Below are 18,013 nucleotides of genomic sequence, written 5' to 3'. Positions count from 1 at the left end.
CTGGTGGATCTATCGAGATTAGATCTGTATGCTCGATAGCTTTTCGATACTTGGTGGATCGATCGAGCTTCTATTCTTAAAGTCTGATGTGTTGATCCTCGATACCTCCTCGACACCTCAGCTGTCGACGAGCATTTCCTCGACACCTCCTCGACAGATCGCTCGATACCTCTCGATACCTGTATATGTCGAGATTTACTAGCTTTCCTATATAAAGCCTCTGCGCGATCTACTTCTCATTTCCATCGATCTCTCTCTCGATACTTCTCTGTTTCTCTCCTAAAAACACTCCAATCTCACTCCTATCTTAGTTCTCAAGGTTTTTCAAGTTTTTGTTCACTTGGTAAGCTTCTAATCCTTTCTTATTCATGCATTTCATGTTTTGAAACCTAGGATTTGGGGTTTTCAAAAATTTTTGGGGTTTTTCAATATTGATGAGATTTCATTGAAATTTTGGGTTGGGTTTTCACTTAAATGTGTTTAAAACCTCATACATTGCATCACATTAGCATTATAATGGTATTGCCATGCATTTAGATGTGTGCTATATGTTTGTGTGCTGATAGGTTTGGATTGGGCTAAGCCCATGATGCAATTTTCTTTGCATGTCACATGTTCATGCATTTCCCATGCATACGTACTTCTTTTCAATATATTGGATATATTTGAAAATGTTTGGGACTTTTCTGATTGTCATTCTTTCTCTCCCTCTCTATTAGTTTACGATAGTCGTGTCTATGGCACCTAAACGTAAATCCACTCCAGCCCAGAACCCTCTTCGTTCCGGTGCTTCTTCTTCGTCTGATCCTACCCCATCTCATGTCCGGTTCCGTGATGATGATGCCTTTAAGGCATTTTCGAAGATCTTTTCTAGATGAGGCATTCATTCAGAACGCTAAGTCATCTTGACGGATTTTTCTGACGCCGACCTTCCCTCTGTCATTCACAGTAGGGGATAGGAGTCACTGTGTGACGTCCCGGTCACCTGTCCTCTCGTACTTATCCAGGAGTTCTACTCCAACATGCACGGGAATGATCGGTCAGTACCTCTTTTCTTCACTCGCGTTCGGGGTACACGCATTCCTATCACACCGCAGTTGGTTGCTGATGTGCTTCGGGTCCCTAGGATAGACTTTTCTGACTATCCTGGTTGTGAGTGTCTGAGGACTGTGTCCAGGGATGAGCTCATGTCTACTTTCTGTGAGCGCCCTACTGCTTAGGGTGAGCGTCTTTTTACACCATGTCGACCTTTTGCTAAAGATCCTAGATTCATGAACATGGTGATGACTTTTGTTTTGCATCCCTTTTCTCACTATAACTCCATCACAGAGCCTCGTGCTTGATTTTTGTTGTCTCTTCTTCAGCATCTTACCATAGACTTCCCTTCTCATATCATTCTGTTTATTATAGATGTTCATCTAGATTCGGCGTCCCATGATAAGCTCATCTTTCCTTCCGCTATCACGAGGATTCTACGCCATTTTTCTGTTTATTTTCCCTCTTCCAACCACTTTATCGTCATGTATGCCATAGACTACGCTACCGTTAAACATAGCGAGGCCCAGCTTCGGTCGCGGCAGTTGGATTCAGCAGCTCCTTCCTCCCGTTCCGCTCCATCCCGTTCGGCTCCATCCACATCGACTCCTCCTTCTTCTTCAAGCGATGTGTCTCTAGGATATAATGGTGCAACTGTAGCGCATGGATGCTCGCCTCGATACACTCTCTACGAAGTTGTATCAGGTGAACGTTCGTGTCAGTCGTATTGCATGACGACAGGCGTCTATGGGTGGATTTGCTCCTGAAGTTACTCCTTCACCACCTTCTCCCATGGCTTCTGCTTCTGAGAATGAGGATGATGATGGTGATGATGATGATGATGCTTCAAATGATGCTGATGGAGATGCTAGCTCTGCTGATGAGATGTCTACTTGGCACTCTTACCCTTTGTCATTCGTGACAAAAAGGGGGAGTAGTTTTGGTATGAGAGTAGTCCATCTTAAGGGGAGAGTTAGTATAGGATCATTTTGTTAGGGAGAGTGTTGATACATTTTGAGGGATGTAGTGAGGATAGTATGTATCTTTTCTTTTCTTTCTTTTTAGATACATTACTCTTGTACATGAGGTCTTGTGACCATTTATAGACATACATTGTACTTATCTCTTTCTTTATATTGATGTATGTTTTTCTTTCACCTACCCCTTCAAGTGTTGTTTCTTTTCTCTCTTTATACACATGTTTCTTATACTTGTATGCAATCTATTATTTCTGTTTCACACAAAGATGCCTTGATGAGTTTTGTTTAAAGTGTTTCAGAAATACAGGTTGTCACAGTCTACTTGCCATAAACTCTCTTCTTGCAAATTTTTTCAAGAGTTTGTGTTAGGATAAATTTTATTGTATTCAACAAGTGAATATAAGTTGAGTGATTTATGACTTCTCTCATATGTTCATTTGTTTGTTGTGGTTTTGTCACGGATTGCCAAAGGGAGAGATTATTAGGACATATGTGTTTCACTTGTTAAGAACATATGTCATGATTTTATGTAATTGGCTTATCCTTTGACAAAACGCGCTTTACTTGTATTTTAGTAGATTTAGGATGTTTTAAATACATCAAGAAACCTTGTTTCAAGATCAAGTATTGAAACTTTCAAGTCTGTTCAACAAAACAAGTTCAGAGTGCAAAATCATTAAATCTCGACAGCTGGCTCGACAGCTGTATCTATCGAGCTTAAGGAAGCTGTTCTTCATTCGGTGTGCTCGACACCTGCTCAACAGCTGCTTGACACCTACTATCTGTCGAGGTTTAAGATTTTCAGAATTTTAATATGATTTTCTTGGGATCCGTGAATGTGTCTTTGGGCTTTCTTTTCTCCTAACCCTAGACATATAAAAGGATCAGTTTAAGGGCCGTTAAAGTGTTCACAAGTTGCACAAGCTTTGAGCAAACTTTGTTCAAGCAAATTGTGACCGGAGACGAAGTTCTTGCCCTAGTTCATCTCTTTCTCTTGAAGAAGTTACTGTGTATGTGCACCGTAGGATTTTGTGACCAAGCATCTTCTTAATCTTCATCGTTTGGACGAACAGAAGAACTTTACAACCAACAACCTTCTTAGTTGGTGACTGAAGTCACGTACTGGGATCTGCGCAATTGGTTAGTCACGTACTGGGAGTCGTGCATCTGAAAGGGAAACTGTCACTACAGAACAAGTCCAATTGGGTATTGGGGTAAGGGTTCAACTGTAGGTTGGTAAGGTACTGGGAATCCTTTACTTGTAACCGCTTGTTGTGATAACAGTGGAGTTTCGGGAGTGGTAACCTGAAAATCACCCAGTAGGACTTTTGCCATTAGGTTTTCCCCATTCGTAAACAAATCACCGTGTTATTTATTTTTCACTGCATATTTAATTTGTTGGTGATTTGTTTGTGCTACCGTGCGTTTGCATGATAAATTGATTAATTAAAAACTTGGCTAATTAATTAATTAATTTCTATCACAAGAGGTCATTCAGTTTGTGACCTATCAGTTTATGAAAACATTGCAATATAATTATCTATCAAAATAAAACTCGCTATTCTTTTTAAATAAATTAGCTAGAGAAGTAGAATGGGGATATGGATACATTCAATCACACAGGTAAACAATAATAAGCATCATAAAAAAAGAGTAAATTAACCAGAGAAGTACACAAGAAGAATAAAGCAATATCAAATTTCGATGGTATGTCATCAAAGCAATTTAATACTTTAGGATAAAACTTAGGTACATTTCACTCAAAAAAAAAAAAAATAGTTAGGTTCAATTCCCTAAATGCAATATATTAAATTTTATTAAAAACTGATGTGGTAGTGAATAAAATCAATAGATTTCAAAAATATAATAAATCAATAAATATATATCATTTTTTTTCATTAGTGACACAAAAAATTATAAATACTACGTAATCTATCTATCTATCTATCTATCTATCTATACATATTAAGAGCCAAAATTTAGAGAAAATCCAATTAGATTTCAAATTGGAATTCAATTAGATCCTAATTTTGTGCCACGTGTCCCATATAATCTAAGCTTTTAAATTTTTGTGCCGAGTTAATTTAGTGTAAAAATTGGAATTAATTTAGAGTTTAATTTATGCCACATGTACTACCAAATCTAAGTTTTTTTTTTTTTTTTTTATATATATTTTTTTTTTTCTTTTGTTCCAATTGAGTTAATTCAGTGTAGAAAACGAGAAGTCCAATATAAATAAACCATAAAAAATTTATAAAAAAAAAAAAAACTATTCAAATATCTAACTGTAAGGACCGAGTTGGAATCCCAAGCCCAAAGGATGAATAGGCTCGAGCCCAAAAAGTCCAATACAATAAATTTGTAGAGAGTGGGTTGGAAAACTGGACTAGAATGATTTGGATGGCAAACAAAGTGGATTCAAATGACAAGAACAGAAAGGTAGATGGATTTCAACTGGATTAAGTCGTCCTCGGACAGGTCCGAGGAGATCAGTTCTTGTATATTTATCTTAAGTATTATTACACGATTACTTCCTGACTGCTACATTGTTTCTCTTTAGAGTTCTCTCTCTATTTTTCGGTCCCTTCTCCATGGAGTGTCTTTTACATTATATAGTTCCCTTTTGATGATCTTGACCCAACACTTGTTGATCATTTAAGCCACTACTTGAGTGTCTGTCCCATTGAACACCCCCTCAAGCCTTCTGTGAGTTAAGGTAGCCAAGGTTGCACTGTTCAAGGGTCTTCTCCACATTAATACAGCCAGAAAGTTAGGTGCAGAGCATTTAATGTGGAGGTAGCAGCTTTCCCTTAGATATTTTAGAGCTCCCATTCTTCCAGTACGTTCATAAGGCACATTCCTCTCAGTGGCTTTTCCTGGAAGGTCACTTTGAGTGATAAAACATACATTCGATCCGTGCTTCATTTATTAGAGGAGACAATCCTCCTCGGACCACCTTTCCCAACCTTTCTGCATGCACATTACTCATGGTGCTCTGAACTTAACACCCTCACAATTACTTATTCGTCCTCGGACCAATCAACGTCCTCGGCCAAAGCCTAAGGCCCAATATACAATTTTGGGCCCTTATCCCTACACTAACTCTATAAATAAAATTAGAGGATGTGAAAGTTTGAATGTGAAAGTTCAAAAACGTGTACAAAAACACCTTTGAACGTTTAGACCCCCAAATTACAACTTAATCAATTCAAGCAATATGTCAAACAACTAGTGTGCGGAAACTTAACATATGCTATCATACGAAATTGATTAAATACTATCTAAGCCATAACAGATTAAAATCCACAGCAGATAAATAAAAAGGCAAAGATAGAGAGGAAGGAAGATGCAAACACAAAGACAACACGCGATGTGTTATCGAAGAGGAAACCGAAGCCCTCGGCGAAAAACCTCTCCGCCGCCCTCCAAGCGGTAATCAATCCACTAGAAAATATAGTTGGGATACAAGGACAGCAATAGACCCTCCAAGTCTAATCTACCCAGTGCACCTAAGCCCTCCAAGCTTCTTGCTCCAACGAGGTTGCGCCGAATCTTTTTCTTTTCTAGCTTTCCGGATTCCGCTACTAGACCGTAGCATCAACCAATGAAGATTGGTTCCTTCCTAACTGCTTCCCAGAAATCCAAACAGCAGTCTCACAATGATGATGATGGTGAGAACCTAGTTTGGTATAATGCCTCTCAAGGATTTGACAATGGAGAGGAAGAGAGTTGAGGAATTTGAAGAGTCTCTAAGGTATAGATTGTGTGTGAATCAATCTTGTTTTTCTTTAGGGTTTCTCTCTCAAAATTCTCTCTGGAAGCTCTCTTTCAATCGTGGGTAATAGGGGTATTTATACTCCAGTAGAGAGGAATGTGAAACGTCAGGTTTTTACAAAACAGGGGTGGCTCGCGGCTTGACCTCGCGGCTTGACTAAGTCGCGAGATCCAGTCGCGAGATAACCGTATGGCCAGTTGTCCTGTTTTGTCCTGTAGTGCTCCAGCTAGCATGACTGTTCATCTTCCAGCATGCTTGGCACGTGTGCTGTTTCTGGTGGCTTGCAGCCGCGAGTCACCCGCGAGTCCCAGCCGCGAGTCTCTGTTTTCTTGCACACTCTTGAGCAAACTTCACTCTATCTCACTCACTACCCTTACATCAAACCCACCTAAATACAGGGTTACTAAATGCTGAATTACAAGCAAATTTGGCACGGAAGAAAGCCAATTAGATGGTTGAATAAATTCAACCTTACAATCTCCCCCTTTGGCTATTCCGTGACAAAACCCTAAAACAGACTCTAGACTTAACATGTGAGTTGGGAACAGTTGAACAAAACTCACTCACACCTAACTCTAGAAGCTGTGAAGCACTTGAATCATATGAACATAATACTCCTGAAACACAACAATACACCATGATCATTGTAAGCAGAAAATTATAAAATGCATATGAAACAGGCAATATGTGATCAAGTAAAGATGGAGTTATGAAACAAACCATGGCTTGATCAACCAAGTGAACACCACAAGGTAGTGATCACAGTGCTCATTCACACTTGGAATGAACACAAGGACATACAAGTTAACAAGCACAAGGCAAGACACTTGTATGCTCAACACTCAACCAATGCATATCACACAAGGCATATGCATCTAGGAACAATCCTACAAGGGCACAAGAGTGACAGTACATAAACCAAAATGCATACCATTTAGATTAAAGTACTGATTTCAACATAGCATAAAGGTTGCATTAAGCAAGGTACATACCATAAAGCCTACAAACTATGCATAAAACACAAACCCTAAAAGCTTACACAAGCACATGGGTACAAAACACAAAACATCCTGAATAACATCATCAAAATATATTAAACTTTAAACCAAGAGTATAAGTTAAGAGTTAGAAAAAATACACCAAAACATAGTGTATCAAACCCATAAAACCACTAAGAGTACTCAAAACATAAATATATATAAACAAAGTCTTAGAGTTTGACATGACTCCCCCTCAACACATTACTCCCCCTTAAGAGCTGCTTTTCTGCTTCTCAATCGATCATCAATGTCATTATCAACAAAAACATCTCCCCCTTTTTGACAGGAATGGCCAAAGGGTCAGTGTTCAGGCTGAGTGGTGAAGCTGTCAAGTTTTGCAGACAAAACATCAATCTGATCCTGCATAGCTTTCATCCTCTCAGAGTGCTCATTCTGGACTTCTCTGATCCCATCAAGTCTTTCCATAATTATTTGGAAAGCATCTGGAGGTGTATCTAAAGAAGTTGATGCTCTGGGTCTTTTGCCACTCCTCCTGGGTGTTGAGGTTGATGCATGCCCTGCTGCCTCTGCTTCAGTCTCCATTGGGACACCTTCTCCTTCATCACCTTCATCTTCTTCTCCTGGAAGCCTAACACTTATCCTTTTGCAGGTAAGCTTGTTAATTGCAGAAGGTGTGGACATGGGACTGATGTCTTGTGGTATAGGAACACCCTTCCTTCTAAAAATCCTCATTAGCAAACTGGGAAAGATCAACTTTGGCCTAGAGGTTGTTCTTGTCTCATCCACAATGGTGTCATATATGTGGGAACTTATGTCTATGAAGTTCTTTTCTTTGAGATCTATCAGAAAGACTGCTCTAGCACAATTGATGGTAGTCAACTTCTTAATGGGATAGAGGTTAAACATCATGATGATTGTTAGACACCTCATGTCCACTGGAAAGGCAGTGGTATTCAAACATTTTCCTTCTCTCTGCCCACCTATCCTTTGTTGGACTGTTTCAATGGAGACACTCCTATCCTTGTAGTTGATAAATTCCTCATCATCTAATCCTTCAAGTCCTAATGCATCATCTATGACATGAGCATCCAAAATGAATTCTTTACCTCTAACCCAGCAACTTAACTCATTCTCCTTTATCACAGCATTTGAGTAAAATTCCCTAATCAGGGGTTCACACACTACAGAGAAATCACTCAGAAGTTTTTCCCATCCTCTTCCTTCAAAACAGCTGGGGATAAAGGTTTGTCTCAAATCCTCCAAATCTACAAATCTTTCTTGAATAATTCCTGCACTCAAGAAGTTATCCCTGTATCTCTCAAAATGATGAACTGACCTAAATAGCTTAGAATCCATTTTCAACCTTTTGTCAGCTTTCTTTGCAGGAGTTTTCTTCTTAGGGGGTGAGGGAGCCATCTGTGATCAATCAGAAGAGGCCACAACAGTACAGAGCAATATATGTGTAAAACAAGTCAGTCTCATGTAATTATCAAAGAGATATCATCCATACAAATGAACTTGAAGCATTTAAACACAAGCTACTTAGATCAATCACATGGAAAAGCAAGCCTAAGATAGGAAATACACATAAAAGCATCAGATATAGAAACTAACTTAAAGGCAGTCATAAGTCAATGAGACAAAAACTGGAAAATGATATGTCACATAAACAGTATTGTGAAGCACACATATGCTCCCAAAAGATTAACACAAAAGAGCAGGCATATTTAGCACATTAAACTCACAGCCTAAAAAAGGAACAATTTGAAACAACTCATCAGCTCAAAGTTCAGTTAAAATCAAAGAATCACATAGCTAAGCACAGAATGAAGAGTAATAGTGAAACAACTAAGAACAAATCATATTCTAGCAGCAGCATTCGCAATCTAAGCATGAACAAGGAGCAAAATCCAAAACACAAACCCATTTCTAAATCACAAATATATGTGAAAAATCAAGGGGAAAAGCATAAAATCAAGTAGAAAAGAGTGCAAAACTGACAACCCATACCTGTGACTTGAAGATTTTGAGCTACAAGTATGCAACAATGGAGATTGGAAATGGGAGCACGGAGTGTTTGGGAGGGAGAAGATGAACAGTCACAAATATTCGAGGGAAAACTGAAACAAGTTTTAAAACTGCTCCTGTTTCTGCCAAACACGCGAATTTCGCGACTGGATTAAGTCGCCACACAGTCGCCAGCTCAAGCCGCCAAAGCACTCAAGAACAAAAAAATTGAAAATTTTTCTAAGTGTTTTTCGCGACTGGAAGGTCTACCCGCGAGTAAGTCGCGAGCTGAGCCGCGAAAATCTCTGAGTGATCCTCGCGACTGGACCTTCCACTCGCGAACAAGTCGCCAAAAATGACCAGCGAAGATGCGACTGAGGCTCGCGACTTGACATACCCGCGACTGAGCCGCCAAAACAGGGCAAAACTGGATTTTTGAAATTTTCAGATTTTTCAAACAAAATACTTTCCAAAAACACCTAAAACACTCAAAAATCTTTTTGTGCTTGAATTAACAAAGATTGAGCATGTGAAAACACATTTCATCAAGTACAATCACACAAATGAATATGGCATTTATTGAACATAAACTTGTGTGTTGTGTGTGGATATCAACAATGAGATAGTCCTTCGACTAATGTGAAGTTTCAATGATCAATTCAACCAAGGCATACACAATTAGCATTAGATCATGTGATCCATCTCAATTATAGAAATATGTATATATGACCTCCCACAAAACTTGATAACATGATTTGGAGTTTTACATTTGACTCCACTTTCAATCATAACAATTGATCTTTTTGATCTTTTGAGTCAATCACCTCTCATTGTGAGAGTGATATATGATATTTCACTTTAAGGAATAAGCCTTTGGCTTTTTGAATAAACATTCACTTCAATATAAGGTCGCTTACCCTTTTTCCTAGTCAAATACTAGAATATGCGACAGGCTTTTGCTGCTCAATATCTCTTTTCATTTGGAGATTTACATTTGATGAGCTCTTTTTAGCAAAACAAAAATAAAGAGTGGGAAGATATATAGACACAAGTCTATGCAAGTCTCAAGATCAACAAAACCATTCACTAATCATTCATGACAAGTTTGAAGATCTATTTACAACAATCACAAAGATTTCAAGATTTTTCCCACAGTGATATAAGTGCATGAAAACAAGCAATGCTCGAAAATGCACAAAGCCATTAGCACAAAGGTACAAGGCAAAACAAGTTTTGAGACAAAAACTCAACAAAGTCAATCAAGCTTTTTGATTTTCTAATTTTTATGTGGTTTTTGGATTTTTGACACAATAAACAAAAAGATTGATACGACAAAATTAAAGATATTCACAAGTAGACAAGCAAACAATCAAACAGCAAAAATAGCAAGCAAAACAAACAAACATAGTCACAAAGCATAGGAAGTATTAATGCATGGACATGTTGTAATGCTTATGCATGAGTACCCTTTTCCACCCACACTTCACTTGCGTTTGGGGTGATTTCCTTATAGGATTGGGTACGAGAGTTAGGGCTTTCAAACCTTCGTGAGAAGCTTTCCAAGCAGTTGGTGAATGCACCAATCATCTTCATCACGTTTATCATTCCGGGATCACCATTCTGATCTCTAGATTGATCTCCAGCCCAAATTCTTCTATCATTTCTAGGTCCTCCTGACCTTTGAGGAGTTGCACTATTCTTTGCTCTCAGCTTTTGGCAATTTGGTCGAGTATGCCCTTGAAGTCCGCAATAGTGGCACACATAAGTTCCTCTAGGACCTCTTTGTGGTCGAGGACGTGACTTGGCACGAGATTCAGACCTGCCTACAAACTGATTACGAGGATTTAACATCCATTGGTTCACCAAATTCTTCTTCTCCTCCACCTCGAGCTTCTCACCAGTAAGGTTAGCTACAACTGGACCTTTGGCCTTTACAAACTTCACTTCTTTAGTGACATTTCCAGACGAACTACCTCCTCCGGTATATCCCAATCCGGATTTGTCTGAAAAGCTCTTTTGAGATAAGATAACATCATCTAGTTTCTTGGTGGTAACCCTCTCTACTTTAGCATTTGCTTGCACAACCTCACTCTCAAAAAACCTTACTTTTGTATAAGTTTCGGACAACTCTCCATTCAGAGTTTCTATCTCACATTTGGCCTCCTTATATCGGATTAGGAGACTTTTGTAGTCCTCCTCAGCCTTCTTCATTTTTCTCACAGCAGCCTTGGCCACCCTTGTGTATTCCCCGGACTTCTCCAAGAGTGAGTTATAATTCTCCTGAAGATTCGTTGTGCTTCCATCTTCTTCAGCATCCGATTCTTCAACAATTCCTAGTGATTCATCATCACTATGTTCTCCAAGGTCTTGCACAAGCAGATTCAGTTCATCTGAAGACTCAACATGAGAAATAGTCATAAAAGCCGAATAGTTCCCCTCTCCATCACAGCTCTCTTCAGATTCTGAGTCAGACGAATCCGAGTCACTCAAGGTCGTGGCATACACTTTACCTTTCGATTTCAAATAATTCGGACATTCCTTCTTGAAGTGTCCATGCCCGTTACATTCGAAACAAGTGACACCTTGTGTAGGTTGGGATTCTTTTCTATCTTTCCTTTTGAATTCCCTTTTCTCCCTTCCAGAACTTTGGAATTTTCTTTTATCATCAAATTTGGCATTATTTTTGAATTTCAAAAACTTTTTGAAATTTTTGACAAGGTATGCAACATCTTTGTCAACCACATCTTCTCCCGATGAGTCTTGATCTTCCACCTTCTCATTAATGGTCTTTAGAGCAAGAGATTTACTCTTCCGTTGATTGGGCAGCGACATCTCATAAGTCTGCAGAGAACCAACCAGCTCTTGCACTTTGATGTCATCGAGGTCCTTGCTCTCTTCAATTGCTGTCACTTTAGCTCGAAAACTTTCCGGCAATGATCGAAGGATCTTCCTTACAATCTTCGAGTCCTCCGTTTTCTCCCCCAAGTTGAACTTGCTGACAACCACTTCATTTAACTTCCCATAGAAAGAGTCAAAAGACTCATCCTCACTCATTTTGAGCTCCTCAAACCGAGTGGTCAGCATTTGTAACTTGGTGTCTTTCACTTTCTTCGTGCCTTCATAGGTAGTTTCCAAAATCTCCCATGCTTCTTTGGCCACGGTAATATGAGAAATCCTGTGAAATTCATCTGGAGACACACCACAGAAAATAGCATTGAGTGCTTTACTATTAGCATTAGATGCAGCAAGTGCTGCCTTATCCCATGTGGATTTGGCTGCCTCTGGTTTGGTCCAACCAATCTCAACAGCATCCCAAACGGATTCATCAATAGAACACAGAAAAGCTCTCATTCGAACCTTCCAAAAAGCATAATTACTACCATCAAAATATGGAGGTGCATTTAGGGATTGAGACCTATCCATCTCAAAAGGGAGTCAAGGATCACACAATGGTAATGAAACCAATATCAGTGTACCCGCTCTGATACCAATTGAAAGTTCAAAAACGTGTACAAAAACACCTTTGAACGTTTAGACCCCCAAATTACAACTTAATCAATTCAAGCAATATGTCAAACAACTAGTGTGCGGAAACTTAACATATGCTATCATACGAAATTGATTAAATACTATCTAAGCCATAACAGATTAATATCCACAGCAGATAAATAAAAAGGCAAAGATAGAGAGGAAGGAAGATGCAAACACAAAGACAACACGCGATGTGTTATCGAAGAGGAAACCGAAGCCCTCGGCGAAAAACCTCTCCGCCGCCCTCCAAGCGGTAATCAATCCACTAGAAAATATAGTTGGGATACAAGGACAGTAATAGACCCTCCAAGCCTAATCTACCCAGTGCACCTAAGCCCTCCAAGCTTCTTGCTCCAACGAGGTTGCGCCGAACCTTTTTCTTTTCTAGCTTTCCGGATTCCGCTACTAGACCGTAGCATCAACCAATGAAGATTGGTTCCTTCCTAACTGCTTCCCAGAAATCCAAACAGCAGTCTCACAATGATGATGATGGTGAGAACCTAGTTTGGTATAATGCCTCTCAAGGATTTGATAATGGAGAGGAAGAGAGTTGAGGAATTTGAAGAGTCTCTAAGGTATAGATTGTGTGTGAATCAATCTTGTTTTTCTTTAGGGTTTCTCTCTCAAAATTCTCTCTGGAAGCTCTCTTTCAATCGTGGGTAATAGGGGTATTTATACTCCAGTAGAGAGGAATGTGAAACGTCAGGTTTTTACAAAATAGGGGTGGTTCGCGGCTTGACCTCGCGGCTTGACTAAGTCGCGAGATCCAGTCGCGAGATAACCGTATGGCCAATTGTCCTGTTTTGTCCTGTAGTTCTCCAGCTAGCATGACTGTTCATCTTCCAGCATGCTTCGCACGTGTGCTGCTTCTGGCGGCTTGCAACCGCGAGTCACCCGCGAGTCCCAGCCGCGAGTCTCTGTTTTCTTGCACACTCTTGAGCAAACTTCACTCTATCTCACTCACTACCCTTACATCAAACCCACCTAAATACAGGGTTACTAAATGCTGAATTACAAGCAAATTTGGCACGGAATAAAGCCAATTGGATGGTTGAATAAATTCAACCTTACAGAATGATTTTATATCTATGAGCTTTTTTTTTTTGTAACTAAAAATAATTCAAATTTATAAGTAAGTCGTTTATGTAATATACCATAAATATGTATGGTCTATATATATTTAAAAAAATAAGTAAAAAAAATAAAACAAAGCTTAGAGAAAATTCAATTAGAATCAAAATTGGATTTTGTTTTTGTTAGCTTTCCATAAATATTAAATTGTTTAGATTTTTGCTGTTATTTTTTTCTAAACTAATGAGCATATTTTTTATAGTGTTTCTATTCAAATATTTTTTTTGTGAAAATCTTGAAGCTAAAAAATTGTAATTAAGCTGAGCGATTCTATACACCTATCCCCATTAAATTTAGGGGATACTATTGGACCAATCTATTCTTTTTATTTAGGGTTGTATTTGGTACAATTTCATGTACAATTACTGTGAATTGATATTGAAAGCTCGAAATGTATGAAAAAACAAGAGCTTGTTTAAACCCCCAATTCAAATTACGGCTTGGTTGATTTTACATTAACTTAATACTAAGTGCGGAATAGTGTAAACACAAGCATACAAACACGAGAGCTACTCTAATCCATATTTAAAGCAACACAGCAATAAAATGAAATGAACGAGAGTAGGGAAGAGAGATGCAAACACAGATAACACCGAGACGTGTTATCAAAGAGGAAACCGAAGAACTCGGCGAAAAACCTCTCCGCCGCCCTCCACGCGAAAATCGATCCACTAGACAATCAGTTGGGATACATGGGTTAACAAGAGACCCTCCAAGCCTAATCTACCCACTGTACCTAAGCCCTCCAAGCTCCTACTCCAACAAGGTTTCTCGGAACCGTGTCTTGTCTAGCTCTCCGGATCCCGCAACAAGCTCCATGTTGCATCTGCCATCCTTGGCTTCTTCCAATGTTTTCCAGTAGCACCAAAACCTCACTAGACACTCTCAAAAGGTGTGGTAAGTGTTTGGGCTATTGACCTCTCAATGGTATAGAAATGGAGAGGTAAGAGATGAGGAAATCCCACAATCAAAGGTGTAGAGAATTGTTGGTATAACAATTTCTAACTCTCAAGTGTTTTAGCTAGGGTTTTCTCTCAGAAGCTCTCCTTTACATTTGTTGGTAATGTGGGCATAAATAGTGTAGGCACAGAAAGTGTGTATCAGACTGGACTGGCTGGCAGAACAGAATGTCTCGCAGGTGTCTCGCGAGAAGGCCTTACCCGCGAGATACTCGCGAAACACAGCTATCTCCATGTGGCCTGACTCTTCACATTCCATTCATGTGCAAGGCACATGCTTCCTTTCGCGGGATGCTTAGTCGCAATATACCCGTGAAAACTCTTCAGTCTTCAATAGTTTGAGTCTTCACACTCTTTCTCACTATCACACAACTCTTACAATAAATTCCCACAACAAATACAGAGTACAAAAGATTGAAAAAAATTGCAATCAAATTTGGCACGGAATAAAAGCCAACAAAATACAAATTCGTAAATCACTACTTTACAGTATATGTAGTATCTTATAATGATTTTCAAAATTACATACGTAATAGCAATGTAATAAAAAATTTGGCATAACTAATATCATGAAATCTGTAAGGAAAAATCATTTTAGTAACTCTAAATGTCCATGACGAACTAATGTCCTATATGTTTAATAACCCAAACTAACATCAATAGCACCACACCAATTTATCATTTACATATGTAAGCACGAGTTTCATACTAATAAAATTTGTAATATCTCTACCACCACCCACCGCACATTATTTCATTCTCACTTTTTTTTTCTTTTTTCTTTTTTCTTTTTTTCATTTAAACTATCAGAATTACTCTCTTTTTACAATGCACAATAAACGAATAGCATGAGCACAATACACAAGCTTTTGACTCTTGATTATATTTGTTGTTCGGACTTTTCTTTAATATTAGTTTGTGTTGCATGTGCTGCCCCCTTAGTGAGAAATTTAAGATAGATTTTTTTTTTTTTTTTTTTTTTAAGGAAGAAGCATGAAGTCATGTACTTAAATTTAAAATAGCTATTTACTACGACAATTTCTGAGAACCTATATATTTATTAAACGTAATATCTACTCACTAAATAATGCTACTAAGAATGATAATGAATGTCATCATCTTTTCACAATATTTAAATTTTCGTAATGAACGATGATATATGCTACAATTTCAAGTTCTTCATCAAATTAAATACTTGCAACCATCTATAATGAAGATTTTGTTATTCATACTTCCTTCTTTATCATCTTTATTTATAAGCCTAACTATGATGTTTAGTGTTAGGACATATGTGAATCATGTTAGGAACATATGTCATCTAAAATTGGCTAATCCTTTGACGAAACGTACTTTACTTGTAGTTGGATAGATCTAGGATGCGTTTAATACTTCAAGAAACAAGAGTTCAAGTCTAAGTGTTAAAGCCATGCAAATCTATCGAAGAAGCAAGTGAAGAAGTATAGGATTTTAAAGCTCGATAGCTAGCTTAACAAATAACATCTATCGAGGTTTAAAAGGCTTGTTTAGCCCGATGCTCGATAGCTACATGACAGATAACCTATCTATCGAGATTTACGAAAATTAGTTTTTTAGATCTGATTTCACACCAATCTGTGTATATTTTTTTAGACTTTCTTTTCTCACAACCCTAAACATACATAAGGATTATTTTAAGAGCCGTCACAGTCGATGAAAAGTGAGTGCAACTTGATGCAAAGGTTTTTCACAAGCATATTGTGACTGGAGCCCTAGTTCATCTCTCTCTTGAAGAAGCTGCAGCGTTTGTAGGCCGTAGGGTTTTGTAACCAAGGATTTTTGTGATCTTCATTGTTTTGATGAACTAAAAAATTTTGCAGCCAACATCCTTCTGAAGTTGGTGGCTAATCACGTACTTGGATCCGTGCATCAATTGGTTAGTCAAGCACTACGAGCCATGCATTGAAAAGTAGAGATTGTCACTACAGAACAAGTCCAATTAGATATTGGGGTAAGGGTTCAACTGTAGGTTGGTATAAGGTACTAGGATTCCTTTACTTGTAATCACTTGTTTTGATAATAGTGGATTCTCGGGAGTGGTGACCTTAAAATCACCCGGTGGGGTTTTTACTTTGGAGGTTTTCCCCATTCGTAAACAAATCACCATGTCAATTTTATTTTTCGCTGCATATTAACTTAGTTGGTGATTTGTTTGTGCTACCTCGCGTATTGCATATTAATTGAATTAATTAATTAACTTGGATAATTAATTAACTTGGATAATTAATTGGTTAATTTATCACAAGAGGTCAATACATTCTTGGCCTATCATTTAGCTTAATTATTTTTAATGAACACCCTTTTAAACTGGGAAAGAAATTAAAAGAAGAAGAAGATAACAAAGGACATCAGTCATCAAAGTTTCCATTAGATAAAATTATAAGTCTAGAAGATTTAAACCTAATAAATTCGTGTTCTCTAAGTAACAAATAGAACACCATATATCACCTTTCTAACTTTCCAAGCATAACTATCAATCTATCACATAAAATTCAAAATATAAGAAGAAATTTTTTGGGACATTAACATTTAGCGGGAGTATTTTAGACATTGCACAATGGAATATTTTAGGAATTACAAAATTTTGTTAGGGTTTAACAAAGAGAGTAACAATAGAAGTGTATGCTCATTTACAAAATAAAAGGAGGAAATTATTCAACTTTAGTTTAGGGGAGGAATGAACTACCCCACACATAAAATGGGAAAGTGCTTCTTCGTCAATTTTGTGTGCGTGTGTGTGTAAAACAATGTGTTTTTTTTTTTTAATATTTTTTTATACCTTGAAACGATGTATTATAAAAAAAGTCAACCTAAAAAATATGTGCATAAAACAATGAATTTTGGCTCAACAGATTGACTATACCAAAAAAGAAGGCTAGGAACACAACAAAATGTCAAGATATGTTTACAATACCTTTATTTTTAACTATGGTGGGTCCTGATATGATATTTTATTATTTTATTTTAGAGTAATGCTACGTCCACAACATTTTTAGAATAAATCCAAGATGATAAATTGTTTCTGGTTTTAAACTAGGATAACCACTTTAAAACGTGCATTAAAAAAAAAAAAAAAAAAAAAAAAAAAAAAGACCAAACGCCAATTGAAGAAAATTGTGACTAAAACAGTGAATTTTGGCTTACTAAATTTTACTAAACCAAAACAGAAGCCTAGGAACCAAAAAAAAAATGTCACAACATTTTCACAATACTTTTTACTTCAAGCTGTGGTAGGTCCCGGTTTGATATTTTAGTATTTTATTTTTGACGTCCACAACAAATCTTAAGTAACAAATTATTACTAATTCTAAAACTGTGCATTAAAAATTAAAAAAACAAAAAGGCAACCCAAGAAAATTGTGCATGAAACTATGAATTTTGGTTCTCCGAATTTGACAAAACTAAAAAAGAAGACAAAGAATACAACAAAATATCACAACATTTTCACAATACCTTTATTTTTAGGATCCGATATGATATTTTATTATTGTATTTTAGAGAAATGCTACACCCATAGCATTTTCACAACAAAATCTAAATGACAAATTGTTACTGGTT

At 37.6% G+C, this 18,013-nt stretch overlaps 1 pseudogene; it reads left to right on the top strand.

Annotated features, from left to right (window-relative positions):
- The first annotated feature begins 1,782 nt into the window (after positions 1-1,782).
- LOC115950162 overlaps positions 1,783-18,013 on the top strand; it is a 31,448-nt pseudogene continuing 15,217 nt past the window's right edge.

The sequence above is a fragment of the Quercus lobata genome, chromosome 6 (assembly GCF_001633185.2).
Source record: "Quercus lobata isolate SW786 chromosome 6, ValleyOak3.0 Primary Assembly, whole genome shotgun sequence".
Lineage (NCBI taxonomy): Eukaryota > Viridiplantae > Streptophyta > Magnoliopsida > Fagales > Fagaceae > Quercus > Quercus lobata.
The sequence above is the reverse complement of the archived record's forward strand: the minus strand, read 5'-3'. Positions and strand labels throughout refer to the sequence as shown.